At 50.4% G+C, this 15,976-nt stretch overlaps 1 protein-coding gene across 2 annotated transcripts in view; it reads right to left on the bottom strand.

The window, feature by feature from the left end:
* Window positions 1-14,657, bottom strand: part of TEKTL1 (tektin like 1) — a 37,797-nt gene extending 23,140 nt beyond the window's left edge. For both annotated transcript variants that reach the window (XM_073311982.1, XM_073311983.1), the window contains exons 1-2: window positions 14,023-14,657; window positions 718-988 (exon numbers count right to left, since the gene is read on the bottom strand). The gene's annotated coding sequence lies outside the window, so the exon portion shown is untranslated. The remainder of the gene's footprint in view (window positions 1-717; window positions 989-14,022) is intronic.
* Window positions 14,658-15,976: the final 1,319 nt, after the last annotated feature.

Genomic DNA, 15,976 nt, shown 5'->3' with positions numbered 1-15,976 from the left:
GAGCATAAGCTTTCGTGAGCTACAGCTCACTTCATCGGAGTGAGCTGAGGCTCACGAAAGCTCATGCTCAAATAAATTGGTTAGTCTCTAAGGTGCCACAAGTACTCCTTTTCTTTTTGTGAATACAGACTAACACGGCTGTTACTCTGAAACCTGTCATTTCCCTATGATTTGTCTGTATAATTTCTGTCTGGTTCTGAGATTGTTCCTGTCTGCTGTATAATTAATTTTGCTGGGTGTAAACTAATTAAGGTGGTGGGATATAATTGGTTACATAATCCTATTACAATATGTTAGGATTGGTTAGTTAAATTTCAGGAAAATGACAGGTTAAGGTATAGCTAAGCAGAACTCAAGTTTTACTATATAGTCTGTAGTCAATCAGGAAGTGAGTGTGTGGGTGGGGGTGGGGAATGGGAACAGGGAATGGGGGTGGGGAAATTGGAATCATGTTTAGCAAAGGGCAGGAATGGGAACAGGGACACAGGTGGTGTCAGAGCTGGAAAGGGGGACACTAAGGAAGGAAACTGGAATCATGCTTGCTGGAAGTTCATCCCAATAAACATCGAATTGTTAGCACCTTTGGACTTTGGGTATTGTTGCTCTCTGTTCATGCGAGAAGGACCAGAGAAGTAAGTGGGTGAAGGAATAAGCCCCCTAACACATCTCATGATCACATGCATGCCACCCACTTCTACTTCCCCTACCAATTCTTACCTGTTTGTAAGCAGCAGGTCAAGAGGAGCACAGTCCCTAGTCTGTTCCTCCAGCACTTGTACAGGAAGTTGTCCCCATCACGCTCCAAAAACTTTCTGGATTGTCTATGCATTGCTATATTGCTCTCCCGGCAGATGTCAGGGTGATTGAAGTCCCCCATTAGAATGACGGCCTGTGATCTGGAAACTTCAGTTAGTTGTCCGAAGAAAGCCTCGTCTATGTCATCCTTCTGATCCGGTGGTCTATAGCACACGCCCTCCACAACATCACCCTTATGTTCAAATAAATTAGTTAGTCTCTAAGGTGCCACTAGTACTCCTTTTCTTTTTGCGAATACAGACTAACATGGCTGCTACTCTGAAACATCACCCTTGTTGCTCTCGCTCTAAACTTAATCCAAATACTCTCAACAAGGCTTTTCTCCAGTTTCAAACTGGAGCTCTGAGCAATCATACCGCTCTCTTACATACAATGCAACTCCTCCACCTTTCCTCCCCTACCTGTCCTTCCTGAACAGTTTATACCCATCCATGACAGTGCTCCAGTCATGTGAACTGCCCCACCAAGTTTCTGTTATTCCAATCACATCATAGTTCCTTGATTGTGCCAGGACTTCCAATTCTTCCTGCTTGTTTCCCAGGCTTCTTGCGTTCTTGTACATGTACCTAAGATAACTAGCCAATTGCCCTACTTTCTCAATATGAATCAGGAGGCTTCCCATCTTGTACCTCTTGTAGGAGTAGCAGTGAGCTGTATGTTCTGTATGACTATGCTCTGTATAACCTGTAGGTCCAAAAGGTCTTTTACACTTTCCCCCACCTTTTTGTCTCCCCTCCCTCTTTGAATACCTGTGAAGTGGCTTTCTCCCTCCCCCTCCCTCCTGGAATGCTGGTGGGATGAATGGGCTGCTTGAGAAGCTGGAAGATCAGAAGAGCTCCCAGGTAGACAAGGTGTCTGGGACTCTGATTAGACAATGATCACATGCCCAGTGCATGGACACTGCCCGAGGTGGAGTGTGACCAACCAGCTGTGGCCAAGTCATCTCTAGTCACAGGCCATGAGGAGCAGGTCCTTAAAAGGGGATGGGGCCATGTACTCGGGAGTGCACTCACAAGATTGTACCTCCCGTGAAGGCCCTTTGCCCGGACTACCTGGCCAGTGGTTCACCGTGTTGCATTCCATCGTGCCTCAGGAAGTCTTACTTTCATTGCACCGTCCATCGCTGCGCTGTAGGACATTTACCTTGAAGGATCCTGACATTTCCAGTGCCATGCCTGTCCTGGGAGCATGAGTATGCGAGTGTAAGTGTGACACCCCCACCCTTCTTTTGAGCTTAGCTATCAGTATAATAAACATGCTGCTTTCTGCCAAACTCTGGTGGGTCATTAGTTCTCCCTAAGCTTACTAGCTGGCCCAATTTTGGGTAACAGTACCCTCCTCCTTGTGTTTCCTCCCAGTATCCCACTCCCCTACTTACCTCTGGGCTTAGGTCACCATCCCCTGGTGAACCTAGTTTAAAGCCCTCCTCGCTAGGTTAGCAAGCCTGCCTGCAAAGATGCTCTTCCCTCTCTTCGTTAGGTGGATCCCATCTCTTCCTAGCAATCCTTCTTCCAGGAACAGCATCCTATGGTCGAAGAATCCAAAGCCCTCTTTCCAACACCACCTGCATAACCATGCATTCACCTCCACAATTCAACGGTCCCTACCTGGGCCTTTTCCTTCAACAGAGAGGATGGACAGAACATGACTTGTGCCTCAAACTCCATTATCCTTCTTCCCAGAGTCACGTAGTCTGCAGTGATCTACTCAAGGTCATTCTTGGCAGTATCATTGGTGCCCACGTGGAGAAGTAGGAAGGGGTAGCGGTCCGAGGTCTTGTTCAGTCTCGACAAACACTCCATCACATCCTGGATTCTAGCTCCAGGCAAGCAGCACACTTCTTGAGTCTTCCAGTCTGGTTGGCAGATGGATGACTCCGTCCCGCTTAGGAGGGAGTCCCCAACCACCACTACTCATCTCCTTCTCTTGGGAGTCGTGATCATAGAACCCCCATGCCTAGCACAATGCATCCCATGTCTTTCAGCTGATGGGGTCTTCTTCTGATCCCTTCTCCCAGGGGGCTCTTCCAAATCCTTCTCTGCAGTAGTACCTGTGCAGAGAGCCTGAAAACAGTCTTGCACCTCTATCTGTACTGGGGGTTCATAGTCCTAGCCATGAGAAAGTAAAAGCAATCTGAGAATTGAATGCACCAACTAACGCATCAAAACTGAGATGTACTGGGAATGGTAAATTACCTTGGTCGATACCTACCAGAACTTTCTATAGTGACAAACCCACTCAGTGTTTTTAGCATATGCACAATGTGCCTCCTGTGGCACGTGACCAGTGTTCATCACTGAATTTGTTCCACTGGTTGGATCATTAGCTTCCCTGGCCCAGGCTGGGTACTGACGGGGAGCGTGACATGAATGCTGATCCATGCCCCCCAGCCACTGAATGAGCTGTTAAAGTCCAACATTTCTTGGTTATGGGGGCCAAATCAAGCCATTGCCTTCAAAAAGGTAAAAGAAATTATCTCAAACCATCCAGTTCTCAAGTACTGCAATGTGTACAGACTCACCAAGGTCAATGCGGATGTAAGAAGCTATGGCCCGGGTGTTGTATTGTTGCAACAACATGGATCTGAGCAGAAGCCAGCTGCATTTGGTTCTCACATGCTCACAGCAGCAGACAAGTGTATGCACCGATTGAAAAGCATGCCTGGCATGCATATGGGCATGTGAGAACTTTTACAGATATCTGTGTGGGTTGGATTCTTTCACACTGATAACAGACCATAAACCGCTTGTAACCCTCATCAATGGAACAGACCTGGATCAAGCACTGCCATGTCTGTTGCTAAGGTTAATGAGATTTAACCCAATTACTTATTAAGTTCCTGGGAAGAATCTGGTGGTAGCAGACACCCGGTCATGGAGCCCAGCATCACACTCAATTACCTGTGAGCTCGAAGATGACGTAAAGGCATATGTGGAGGCTGTGGAGAGCAGAGTCAGAAAAGAGACTTCACCAGCTCCAAAAAGCAATCTTGACAGACACACAACTTCAGTTTTAGTTCAGATTTAGTTGGGGATTGGTCCTGCTTTGAGCAGGGGGTTGGACTAGATGACCTCCTGAGGTCCCTTCCAACCCTGATAGTCTATGATTCAGGAAGTTCTAAGTTACCCTAGGGGCGGCTGGCCCAAGTAGCGACAGAACACTAAGGAAGTGACAAGAGACTACTTTGCGGTGCACGGACAATTAAGCGAGTCAAATGGACTCACAATTAAAGGTGATGGTATTGTGATTCCAAATGAAATGAGAGGACAAATCCTAAACCTCATCCCTGAAGCACATCAAGGATTGACTAAATGTGAACAGGCCAACCAGACAGCATGGTGGCCAGGCACCAGGAAGGACATATGAAATGAAGTATCTGCATGTGAACATTGCAGAATGAACAGACCAACACAACAACTCAACACCTCTACCAGCCAGGCCTTGGAAGAGGTTATCTGCAGATTTATGCAGATTCAGAGGACTATTTTTCCAGGTATGTAGAAATAATGTACTTGAAAGATACATCAGGTTACAGTGTTATCAAGAAACTGAAGTGTACTTTTGCTTAGTTCGGTGTTCCAGAACATCTGATGATGGACAACCGACCACAATTCACTGCAGCAGAATTCAAGTAATTCCAAATGAAATAGGATTTTGATCACCTTACTAGCAGCCCACACTATCCACAAGTGAATGGATAGGCTGAGCGAAATGTACGGACAGCCAAGAAAATCCTATAGCATTCCTTGCTCTTCTGAGCTACAGATCAACACCAACAAGTGCAACTGGTTGCAGTCCAGCACTACTCCTGATGGGAAGACAACTCAGAACTACTGTCTTGACTTTGGAAAAGTACCTATCTCGAAAGTGGCCAGACATGAAGAGAGCAGCCAAATCGGATAAAAAGGCTTAAGAGTTTTCGAACACTTTTACAGGAGACATCCCTCAGTTAGAGAACTGCCGGGTCTGGACCGTTTTGGTGTTAAACAGGATGGAGAACTCCAGTTGCATAAAGAAAAATAATTTAATGCCCAGATTGTATGTGATCGAGACTGATAGGGTGAGTTCAATAGGAACCATCAACATCTACAGTGTGTACCTCAGAAAGAAACAATTGGCAGAACAAACTCTACACATGGCAGATGAAGACCAAGAAAAGGGAACCTCAAGGCTTCCAGACTGACCACAGCCAGTCATTGCCACCAATGGACAGGCAGATAACCAAGCTGTTATGTGTTTGGGATGGGTAATTAGAAAGCCAGTACGATTCAGAGACACTTAACTGACTAATCACTACTGAACTTCAAAGACAATGTGATTGTGTCAATAGTGTTTATGGTAGGAATGTAAAACTTAAAGACAGAGATGTAATGGAATGCTAAAATGTATTACACTCCTCAGCCACTAGGTGTTGCTGTGTGCAACATACCTTTTTACGCTCACCTCGCCACACTGGCAGAGCATTAAAGGATCTTATGGTGGACACATCTCTGGCCCAGCCCCAGAGCACCCATGTAGTCAGCGCCTATGCAGGGTGCTATCTCTCCACTAGAGGCACCGACAGTGAGTCTGATACACTGGCTGTCTCCGAGTGTGTGTACAATGTGTGTTTGAAAGCCTATGTAGTTCCCCCCGCCCCATGTGGATCGCCATTCCTGGGAACAGTCTGCACCGCGAGCAATACATGGAGTCAGAACAAAACCGAAACAGACCCTGGCTTTCGTTCCACACAAGGCGAGAAATGTGCTGCATAGGGGCTGCAGGACCAGAAGCACAGCGCAGAACCGGGCTAAGCAGAAGGAGCTGTTGTTTGCAGGAGCTGAATTAGAAAGGCGGTGTGCGGCCCGGAGAACCAATCCCTTTGTAATGTGTCCTGGGTAAAAAGGCAAAGATATCTGCAGAGCAGGGGTCTCTACTGGGAAGCTCGTGGAAGCAGATAGGAACAATCCAGAAAAGCTCTTTCAGGCCTATTGTTTTCCAAAGAAAAACACCTCCATACAAAGAAGAGTTTTCTACCAGGGGCCTGTTGAAACAACTGATAAGTGGGTAGGGTGACCAGATGTCCCGATTTTATAGGTACAGTCCTGATATTTGGGGCTTTGTCTTATATAGGCGCCTCTTACCCCCCACCCCTGTCCCGATTTTTCCCATTTGCTGTCTGGTCATCCTGTGAATGGGTAAGCCAGCTATGGCTGAGAATAAAAGACGGCGCTTTGCCAGACAGTGAGGACACACTGCAGGACAGACTCTGAATGGGATCAAACTCCAATACAAGAAAAAAACGACTAATGGAGGACAATTTAACACCAGGAGAAGCCTTTAGAATAGCCAGAGGACAGGAGACATGCATGATGCAAAAAGCAAGTGCAAGCACTTACTAACACAAGTCAAGATGTGCACATGATGAACAGAGAGGTACAACCAGCAATCAATCAGAGACACACACACACACACACACAGGTTGCCAACTTGGTAATATTTAAAAACTGGATGCTACAGCAGGAGTGCCAGAACCGCCCCTGCCCCACCGCTTCCCCCTGAGGCCCTGCCCCTGCCCCGCCTCTTCCCCTGAGACTCTGTCCCATCCAGTCCTCTTCCCTCCTCCCTACCCCATTACTTGCTGCTTTTCTCCTCCCACCACCCCACCTCCCCAGCCCAGGTCAGGAGGGACTTGCATGCTTTGCTGGGGCTGGGAGCTGCAACCACCTGACACAAGTAGCAGGCAGCCCTGGCTGAGTAGGGTCTGGTGCAGGTGATGACCCAGCACCTCCCCCGCCCATAGTAACTGGACTTTGGGTGTCTGATCAGTAGAGCTGACTGAACACTGTCAGGTCCCCTTTCACTCACTCGCACACACACACACACACCCAGGTTTGCAACCGGTGCAGTGCAGCAGTCAAAGCTAGGGAAGAGCCGCAAAGCAGACCGTTCTTCAGGAACCACACCTCACAGGCAAGCAGAAAAGTGTTGGGCATGCAACCGGAGCACCCCTCCGAGGAGAGGAGTTTCACACCAATGACCCAGCTTCCTGTTTAGCTCTGATACAGAAGGAGGAAGAGGTCAGGGGAAGCACAGGTAACTATCCCAATGGGACCAGAAGAAACACCCATGAAATGCGACATTGACCCCGGGTAGGGTGACCAGATGTCCTGATTTTAACTTTTTCTTATATAGGCTCCTATTACCTCCCACCCCCTGTCCTGATTTTTCACACTTGCTGTCTGGTCACTCTAACCCCGGGGCACAAGCAAACTGCATCCCTGGGACAGAATATAGGACAAGTCTAGCCTCCCCCGCCCATAGCCTCCCCCGCCCATAGGCGGCGAACCAGCTGAGCAGCAAGGACAGCAGAGCAGCTCACAGCAGGAGTTTGCCTGGGACTGGTAAGTATCTGAGTCTGTGTTTGTTTGCTTGCTGAGGAAGTATCCCAGCGTGTGTTTGCTGGGGGGGGGGGGCAGTGTGAGAGCCTGAGTGAGTGTCTGATTGGCTGCTAGCCTGCAGGGGGCGGGCAGTAGGGTGTCTGTTTGTTTGCGACAGGGAAGCCTGGCTGTTTAAAAATAGCCAGAGCTTCGGGAACCAGCTGAGCGGCAGTGAACCAGCGGGGACAGCAGAGCAGCTCACAGCAGGAGTTTGCCTGGAGTGAGCCCAGTGAGGCTTACGTCTTGCAAACTGCTCTGAGGAAGCTCGTAGTAGGAAGGTGATATGGAAGGGGGGGGGTTCAGCTGTTGTGACCTGCACTGGATGTGCCATGTTTGTCTTTCTTTCACAGGACAGAAGCGACTTTGTGTGTACAAAGTGCAAGCTGGTCTCCATACTGGAAGAGAAGATTGAAGGTCTGGAGCAACAGATAACGACCCTGCGTTGCATACGAGAAACGGAGGATTTCCTGGACAAAACTCAGGATAGGCTTCTAGGGGCACAAAGCTCTACAGATATAGAGCAGGTTGCACAGAGGAGCCAAGAGGCCAGTGAAGAAGCTTGGCAACATGTGACCTCCAGAAGAGGTAAGCGGAATGTCCGGGTTCCAGTAACACAGACACAGGTAACTAACCGCTTTCATGTTCTCTCCGCAGGTACCGTTGCCGAGAGTGGACCAGATGATATGTCTGGGGCGAGAAAGCAGAAGGAGACTTCGCTGGTTGGAAGGCATGAGATGCTATGTCCTGAGGTTGGGAGTTCCACGACCACCACTCCCAAGAGGAGAAGGCGGGTGGTGGTGGTCGGGGACTCTCTCCTCCGGGGGACTGAGTCATCTATCTGCCGCCCTGACCGGGAAAACCGAGAAGTCTGCTGCTTGCCGGGGGCTAAGATTCGCGATATGACGGAGAGACTGCCGAGACTCATCAAGCCCTCGGATCGCTACCCCTTCCTGCTTCTCCACGTGGGCACCAATGATACTGCCAAGAATGACCTTGAGCGGATCACTGCGGACTATGTGGCTCTAGGAAGAAGGATAAAGGAGTTGGAGGCGCAGGTGGTGTTCTCGTCCATCCTCCCCGTGGAAGGAAAAGGCCTGGGTAGGGAGCGTCGAATCGTGGAAGTCAACGAATGGCTACGCAGGTGGTGTCGGAGAGAAGGCTTTGGATTCTTTGACCATGGGATGGTGTTCCATGAAGGAGGAGTGCTGGGCAGAGACGGGCTCCATTTTACGAAGAGAGGGAAGAGCATCTTTGCCAGCAGGCTGGCTAACCTAGTGAGGAGGGCTTTAAACTAGGTTCACCGGGGGAAGGAGACCAAAGCCCTGAGGTAAGTGGGAAAGCGGCATACCGGGAGGAAGCACAGGCAGGAATGTCTGGGAGGGGAGGGCTCCTGCCTCATACTGGGAATGAGGGGCGATCAACAGGTTATCTCAAGTGCTTATATACAAATGCACAAAGCCTTGGAAACAAGCAGGGAGAACTGGAGGTCCTGGTGATGTCAAGGAACTATGACGTGATCGGAATAACAGAGACTTGGTGGGATAACTCACATGACTGGAGTACTGTCATGGATGGTTATAAACTGTTCAGGAAGGACAGGCAGGGCAGAAAAGGTGGGGGAGTAGCACTGTATGTAAGGGAGCAGTATGACTGCTCAGAGCTCCGGTACGAAACTGCAGAAAAACCTGAGTGTCTCTGAATTAAGTTTAGAAGTGTGTGCAACAAGAGTGATGTAGTGGTGGGAGTCTGCTATAGACCACCGGACCAGGGGGATGAGGTAGATGAGGCTTTCTTCCGGCAGCTCGCGGAAGCTACTAGACCGCATGCCCTGATTCTCATGGGTGACTTTAATTTTCCTGATATCTGCTGGGAGAGCAATACAGCGGTGCATAGACAATCCAGGAAGTTTTTGGAAAGCGTAGGGGACAATTTCCTGGCGCAAGTGCTAGAGGAGCCAACTAGGGGGGGCGCTTTTCTTGACTTGCTGCTTACAAACCGGGTAGAATTAGTGGGGGAAGCAAAAGTGGATGGGAATCTGGGAGGCAGTGATCATGAGTTGGTTGAGTTCAGGATCCTGACGCAGGGAAGAAAGGTAAGCAGCAGGATACGGACCCTGGACTTCAGGAAAGCAGACTTCGACTCCCTCAGGGAACGGATGAGTAGGATCCCCTGGGGGACTAACATGAAGGGGAAAGGAGTCCAGGAGAGCTGGCTGTATTTCAAGGAATCCCTGTTGAGGTTACAGGGACAAACCATCCCGATGAGTCGAAAGAATAGTAAATATGGCAGGCGACCAGCTTGGCTTAACGGTGAAATCCTAGTGGATCTTAAACATAAAAAAGAAGCTTACAAGAAGTGGAAGGTTGGACATATGACCAGGGAAGAGTATAAAAATATTGCTCGGGCATGTAGGAATGATATCAGGAGGGCCAAATCGCACCTGGAGCTGCAGCTAGCCAGAGATGTCAAGAGTAACAAGAAGGGTTTCTTCAGGTATGTTGGCAACAAGAAGAAAGCCAAGGAATGTGTGGGCCCCTTACTGAATGAGGGAGGCAACCTAGTGACAGAGGATGTGGAAAAAGCTAATGTACTCAATGCTTTTTTTGCCTCTGCTTTCACTAACAAGGTCAGCTCCCAGACTGCTGCGCTGGGCATCACAAAATGGGGAAGAGATGGCCAGCCCTCTGTGGAGATAGAGGTGGTTAGGGACTATTTAGAAAAGCTGGACGTGCACAAGACCATGGGGCCGGATGAGTTGCATTCGAGAGTGCTAAAGGAATTGTCGGCTGTGATTGCAGAGCCATTGGCCATTATCTTTGAAAACTCGTGGCGAACCGGGGAAGTCCCGGATGACTGGAAAAAGGCTAATGTAGTGCCAATCTTTAAAAAAGGGAAGAAGGAGGATCCTGGGAACTACAGGCCAGTCAGCCTCACCTCAGTCCCTGGAAAAATCATGGAGCAGGTCCTCAAAGAATCAATCCTGAAGCACTTGCATGAGAGGAAAGTGATCAGGAACAGCCAGCATGGATTCACCAAGGGAAGGTCATGCCTGACTAATCTAATCATCTTCTATGATGAGATTACTGGTTCTGTGGATGAAGGGAAAGCAGTGGATGTATTGTTTCTTGACTTTAGCAAAGCTTTTGACACGGTCTCCCACAGTATTCTTGTCAGCAAGTTAAGGAAGTATAGGCTGGATGAATGCACTATAAGGTGGGTAGAAAGCTGGCTAGATTGTCGGGCTCAACGGGTACTGATCAATGGCTCCATGTCTAGTTGGCAGCCGGTATCAAGTGGAGTGCCCCAAGGGTCGGTCCTGGGGCCGGTTTTGTTCAATATCTTCATAAATGATCTGGAGGATGGTGTGGATTGCACTCTCAGCAAATTTGCGGATGATACTAAACTGGGAGGAGTGGTAGATACGCTGGAGGGGAGGGATAGGATACAGAAGGACCTAGACAAATTGGAGGATTGGGCCAAAAGAAATCTGATGAGGTTCAATAAGGATAAGTGCAGGGTAGAAGAACCCAATGCACAGCTACAGACTAGGGACCGAATGGCTAGGCAGCAGTTCTGCGGAAAAGGACCCAGGGGTGACAGTGGACGAGAAGCTGGATATGAGTCAGCAGTGTGCCCTTGTTGCCAAAAAGGCCAATGGCATTTTGGGATGTATAAGTAGGGGCATAGTGAGCAGATCGAGGGACGTGATCGTTCCCCTCTATTCGACATTGGTGAGGCCTCATCTGGAGTACTGTGTCCAGTTTTGGGCCCCACACTTCAAGAAGGATGTGGATAAATGGGAGAGAGTCCAGCGAAGGGCAACAAAAATGATTAGGGGACTGGAACACATGAGTTATGAGGAGAGGCTGAGGGAGCTGGGATTGTTTAGCCTGCAGAAGAGAAGAATGAGGGGGGATTTGATAGCTGCTTTCAACTACCTGAAAGGGGGTTCCAAAGAGGATGGCTCTAGACTGTTCTCAATGGTAGCAGATGACAGAACGAGGAGTAATGGTCTCAAGTTGCAGTGGGGGAGGTTTAGATTGGATATTAGGAAAAACTTTTTCACTAAGAGGGTGGTGAAACACTGGAATGCGTTACCTAGGGAGGTGGTAGAATCTCCTTCCTTAGAGGTTTTTAAGGTCAGGCTTGACAAAGCCCTGGCTGGGATGATTTAACTGAGAATTGGTCCTGCTTCGAGCAGGGGGTTGGACTAGATGACCTTCTGGGGTCCCTTCCAACCCTGATATTCTATGATTCTATGATACTCCGTGACTCTAACATTGCCAGCTCAGTGAGACCGGCAGACTATGGAGGGTGTCCTCTCTGCATAGCAGGACAGTGCAGGGTTAAATGCAGGTGTCACGCTGTCTGGAGTGCCTAGCTCAGGGCAGGGGCACCGGAACTGGGGGGAGGGTAAGAGAGGCCAGGGGGCCATAGCCCAATCACTTTTTACCAGCCATGAGGGCGAGTGATGGGTAGGAGAGGGCGGAGAGGAGCGAGAGGGGAACAGAGTCTTAGGGAGAAGAGGTGGAGCAGGAGTGGGTCTCGGGGGAAGAGGTGGTACAGGAGTGGGGCCTCGGTGGATGTCCTAGCGTGGGGAGGTGGAGCCATGGTTCGGGCACCTCTGCGCCCCCTCCCCCCCCACACTTTTAGGGCGTTTCCGCTGCTCCTGGCTCAGGGCAGATTGTCAGAAGCAGGGCAGACCCCCCCAAACTGGCGATGTGTTCCATAATTAGATTTCGCCAAGCCAGTGACAAATGTGAGTCCCAAAGTACACAGGTAACAGTCCCAAGGGGGTTTTTATGACCGAACCCTTCACACTTGGGTTAGCCCAGAGAGGCAGAGATTAAGCCATAGGGCCACTCTAGCCAAGCCAGCACTGTGACGAGCCAGCCAAGCTGTGATGAGAGCTTTTCTGGATTGTTCCTATCTGCTTCCAAGAGCTTCCCAGTAGAGCAGCATTAACTCATTTGCAACCACTGGGTCACAATGCAAAGTGCGGAGGGAAACTGAGGCACACTGCGGCTTCATAAAAATATTACCGAACACTCACACTGTGTCACAGAAGGGTTGGGATGTTTACCAGAATATTGCAAAATCAAGCGATCTACCAGTGCAGTGCCAGCAGGGCATGCAGCCCCATGCCTGCCATGAACAGTGATGCCCAAAGCAGAGAAGGGCTCCAATGTACAGAGCAACTGGGTATTACTGAAGAGGCGGGGGAACCTTTGGGATGGGTTAACTTGATGGTTGCAACAGGAAAAAGCCCAAAACATGGGTGTGGTGTGAATATGCATAGCCCCTTGAGACCTAAGCAAAGCAATAATGCAGGAACACACCAGCCTCAGTGACCCTGCTCACAGGCCAGCCACAGCCAGCGTACTCGGTGTGCTAGATGCTCAGTCTGGGTATTGGCAGGTCAAGCTGGCTGAAGAGAGCAGGAGGTCAAACACTGACACCAAAAGCTTGCACTTCAGCAGAACGCCCTTTGTTGTGCTATCTGCCCGAGAGAGATTCCAGGGGCAGGGGCATGAAATACAGCAAGAACGGAGAATTGAAGTCATCATGGGGTGACACTCCAGTGCACATCAACACTGGAGAACTCTGTGCCAACCTCCCAGGGATGCCCGCAGGAGCCCCCTGCCAGAGCATGTGGGGGAATGGGGCTTTTTGTCACTTTGAATTTTTGGAGACAACTGGACATGGGAAATGTTTTGATTGGGAAGTGCAGAGGTGGTGCCTCAGGAGCGTGTTCCCAGCCTCCTGTACTGCTGGGCTCTCTGGCCAGATGGCATCTCCCATGATGCATCCACTCCTGATGAGATGCGTGGTGCATGCTGCGGGGTGTAATCTGGATGGGGAGCCCTACCCAGAGAGAAGAAAGGCAGCACAAGCTATACCACTCAGGGTGCATCGCCACAGCATTTCCAAACAGAAGGGTTTGGGGCATTCGAGGTTTGTAAGGAAAAGTCAGACTTTCCCATGTCAAACAGACATTTCCCAGGAACCACGTTTGTTTTCTCCCCACATCAGTTTTCCGGAGAAGAACAGTCTGAATCAGCTGATGGCACTGAGGCCAGCAGGGAAGTCTGGAGCTCCAGGTTCCCCCCTCGGCCACAGAGCTCCATTAAGCATAGAGTCCCAATCCTCTCCCGCTGTGGTCATGATCCCTGGTCAGCAGGAGCTCCATGGGAGATCGGGGCTCCATGCACCCAGCTGTGCTAGGCATCTCAGTGACCCAGAGACGTCATGGTGCCACCTGGCAGAGACCACAGAGGCTACCCTGATCTCCTGGATCTCCTGTCTACCACAAGTACTCCTGTTCTGTCGACATTACAGTGCATCAGAGAGCAGTGTGTGAGTTCTCCGCCAACAACCAGGAGCCCAAGGCTTGTCCCAATCATGGCGAGATGTATGTATGGGTGATATTTAAGGATGGAGCCGATCTGTAATTACTAAGGACAAATATCTCCAACCGCTGGAAATGGGGCACTAGATGTGAAGGGCTCTGAGTTACTACAGAGAATTCTTCCCCAGGTGTCTGGCTGGTGGGTCTTGCCCACCTGCTCAGGGTCGAACTGATTGCCATATTTGGGGTTAGGAAGGAATATCTCCCCGGGTCAGATTGGCAGAGACCCTGGGACATAGATGACTCATGCCTTCTGATACTGTGGGGCCACAATCTAAAGGTGAGGACATGTTTCCATCCCATGTGTCTCCTCAGCCCAGCAACCCCCCTGCCCTGCACCCAGCCCAGGGCTGCCATGCTCTCCCCACTGCATGTTACCTGCAAGGGGAGGGGCTGTGTCCTTCTCCCACTGTGCCTGACCCCCAGCACGTTTGGTCCCTGTCTCTGGCAGTCGGGCCTGCGGGGGGAGCAGGAAGGAGCCGCTTCTCACACGGCTGAAGCTGGCCTCTCCAGGTTGCTGCTCCATGTAGCTTCCATGGCTGCCTGCGAGAGCCTGGCTGGGAAAACGGTGGGCCACCCTGTCATGGAGTCACTGGGGCGATGCTCTGAAACTACTCCATATGAAGCCAGTCAGGACTCTGGGGGAGCCTCCTCTCTCTGAGCAGACTGTTTCCAGGGCAAGAAGCTTACACAGCTTTGACCTTCCTGGATCTAACCTTGGCGTATTCAGCATCCCTTCCACACAGTGCACTTCCCACAGCAAGTCTGCCCGGGCGGGGCTCCTGAGGAAGCCAGAGGGTCCTGCACCCCAACTCTGCAGTCAGACGTGACTCACAGCCAGCTGGTAAAACAGAAGGTTTATTAGACAGCAGGAATACAGCGTAGGGCAGAACTTGTTAGCACAGAAATCAGTGACTTTCAGCCAAGTCCATCTTGCAGGGAGGGGAGCCCATAGCCAGGGCACTGGCCCTCCCCCTGCACCTCAAGCCAGGCGAGACTGACTCGCTTCCGGCTGCCTGGCAGCTGCCCTGTCCATTGCTCCTCCTCCAGCCTTTGTCTCGCTTCATGGGCCAAGAGTCACCTGATCTCATCTTCCTCCTAGGTCTCAGGTTACGAAGGAGCAGCCCCAGCAGGCAGCTAGAGCAGCCGCAGCAAAAGTCACACACAGCATTAATGCAAAACAGTAAGATTCATGTGGGCTCACATACAATATAACAAGGGAAAATCCCCACTTAGTCACTCAACCCCATACAGGCCCAGCTGCTGAGGACAGGGGCCAAGTGAATTGGAGTCCCCTCTTCCCCCCCAGCGTGTTTTGCATGGGCTAGCCAAAGTTCGGGGCCCTGCCGGTTGCTTCCATTAGGAGAAATGGATGATAAAGCCAGGGATTCTCTTTGGTTATTTACTTATACATGGAGTCCTATTTCCCTGAACACAGGAGGGTTTAAACAGCAGGGGACAATCCCTTTCCTCGCTCTTCCAAATCTGCTTTTCCAGGTAGCGCTCTGTGCCCAAACAGCTCTCTCTCCCTTCGGGCGCCTTAGTGTGTGTTAGTGTAGCACAGGGGTCAGTTAATGCACTACGCACCGCTGTGTGTGAGAATGTACCCCACTGCACTGTGGACTAATGTAGACCAGCCCTTAGTCTGTCTGTGCTTTAGTTCCCCCATCTGTAAAAGAGATAACATATGCGTAGTGGGGGTGGTGGTGTTGTAGGATCAATACAACACTCATCCCCACCTCTTATCTAGCACACTCCACCAGCAGATCTCAAAGACTTTACAAAGGAGGTCTGGATTATTACCCCCATTTTACAGGTGGGGAAACTGAGGCACATAGTGGGATTGAAGTGACGAGGTAGGGATTTTCCCTTATGTTGTATGTGAGCCTGTGTGAGGCTTACTGTTTTGCATGAATGCTGTGTGTGCCTCAGTTTTCCTGTGTATTGCACCAATGTCTAGGTGATGGGAATAAGTGTGTGTGACTTTTGCGGCGGCTGTGGGCACGAATGCTATGGGCACCCCCTTCATAACCTGAGACCCAGGAGGGGGTTGCAGCCAGGTGACTCTTGGCCCTGGAAGCGAGATAAAGGCTGAAGTAGGAGCAACGGGCAGGGCAGGGGCCAGGCAGTTGGTAGCGAGTCAGTCTTGGCTGGCTCGGGGTGCAGGGGAGGGCCAGAGCCCTTGCTCTGGGCTCCCCTCCTCCCAAGATGGACTTTACTGAATGTTCCTGTTTTCTGTGTTAACAAGCTCAGTTCTACGCTGTGTCCCTGTCAACTAATAAACACTTCTGTTCTACATGCTGGCTGAGAATCACTGCTGACTGCGGAGTTG

This window comes from Lepidochelys kempii, chromosome 14 (assembly GCF_965140265.1).
Source record: "Lepidochelys kempii isolate rLepKem1 chromosome 14, rLepKem1.hap2, whole genome shotgun sequence".
NCBI classification, from domain to species: domain Eukaryota; kingdom Metazoa; phylum Chordata; order Testudines; family Cheloniidae; genus Lepidochelys; species Lepidochelys kempii.
Note: the sequence above shows the minus strand (reverse complement) of the source record. Positions and strands in the feature narration are given on the sequence as shown.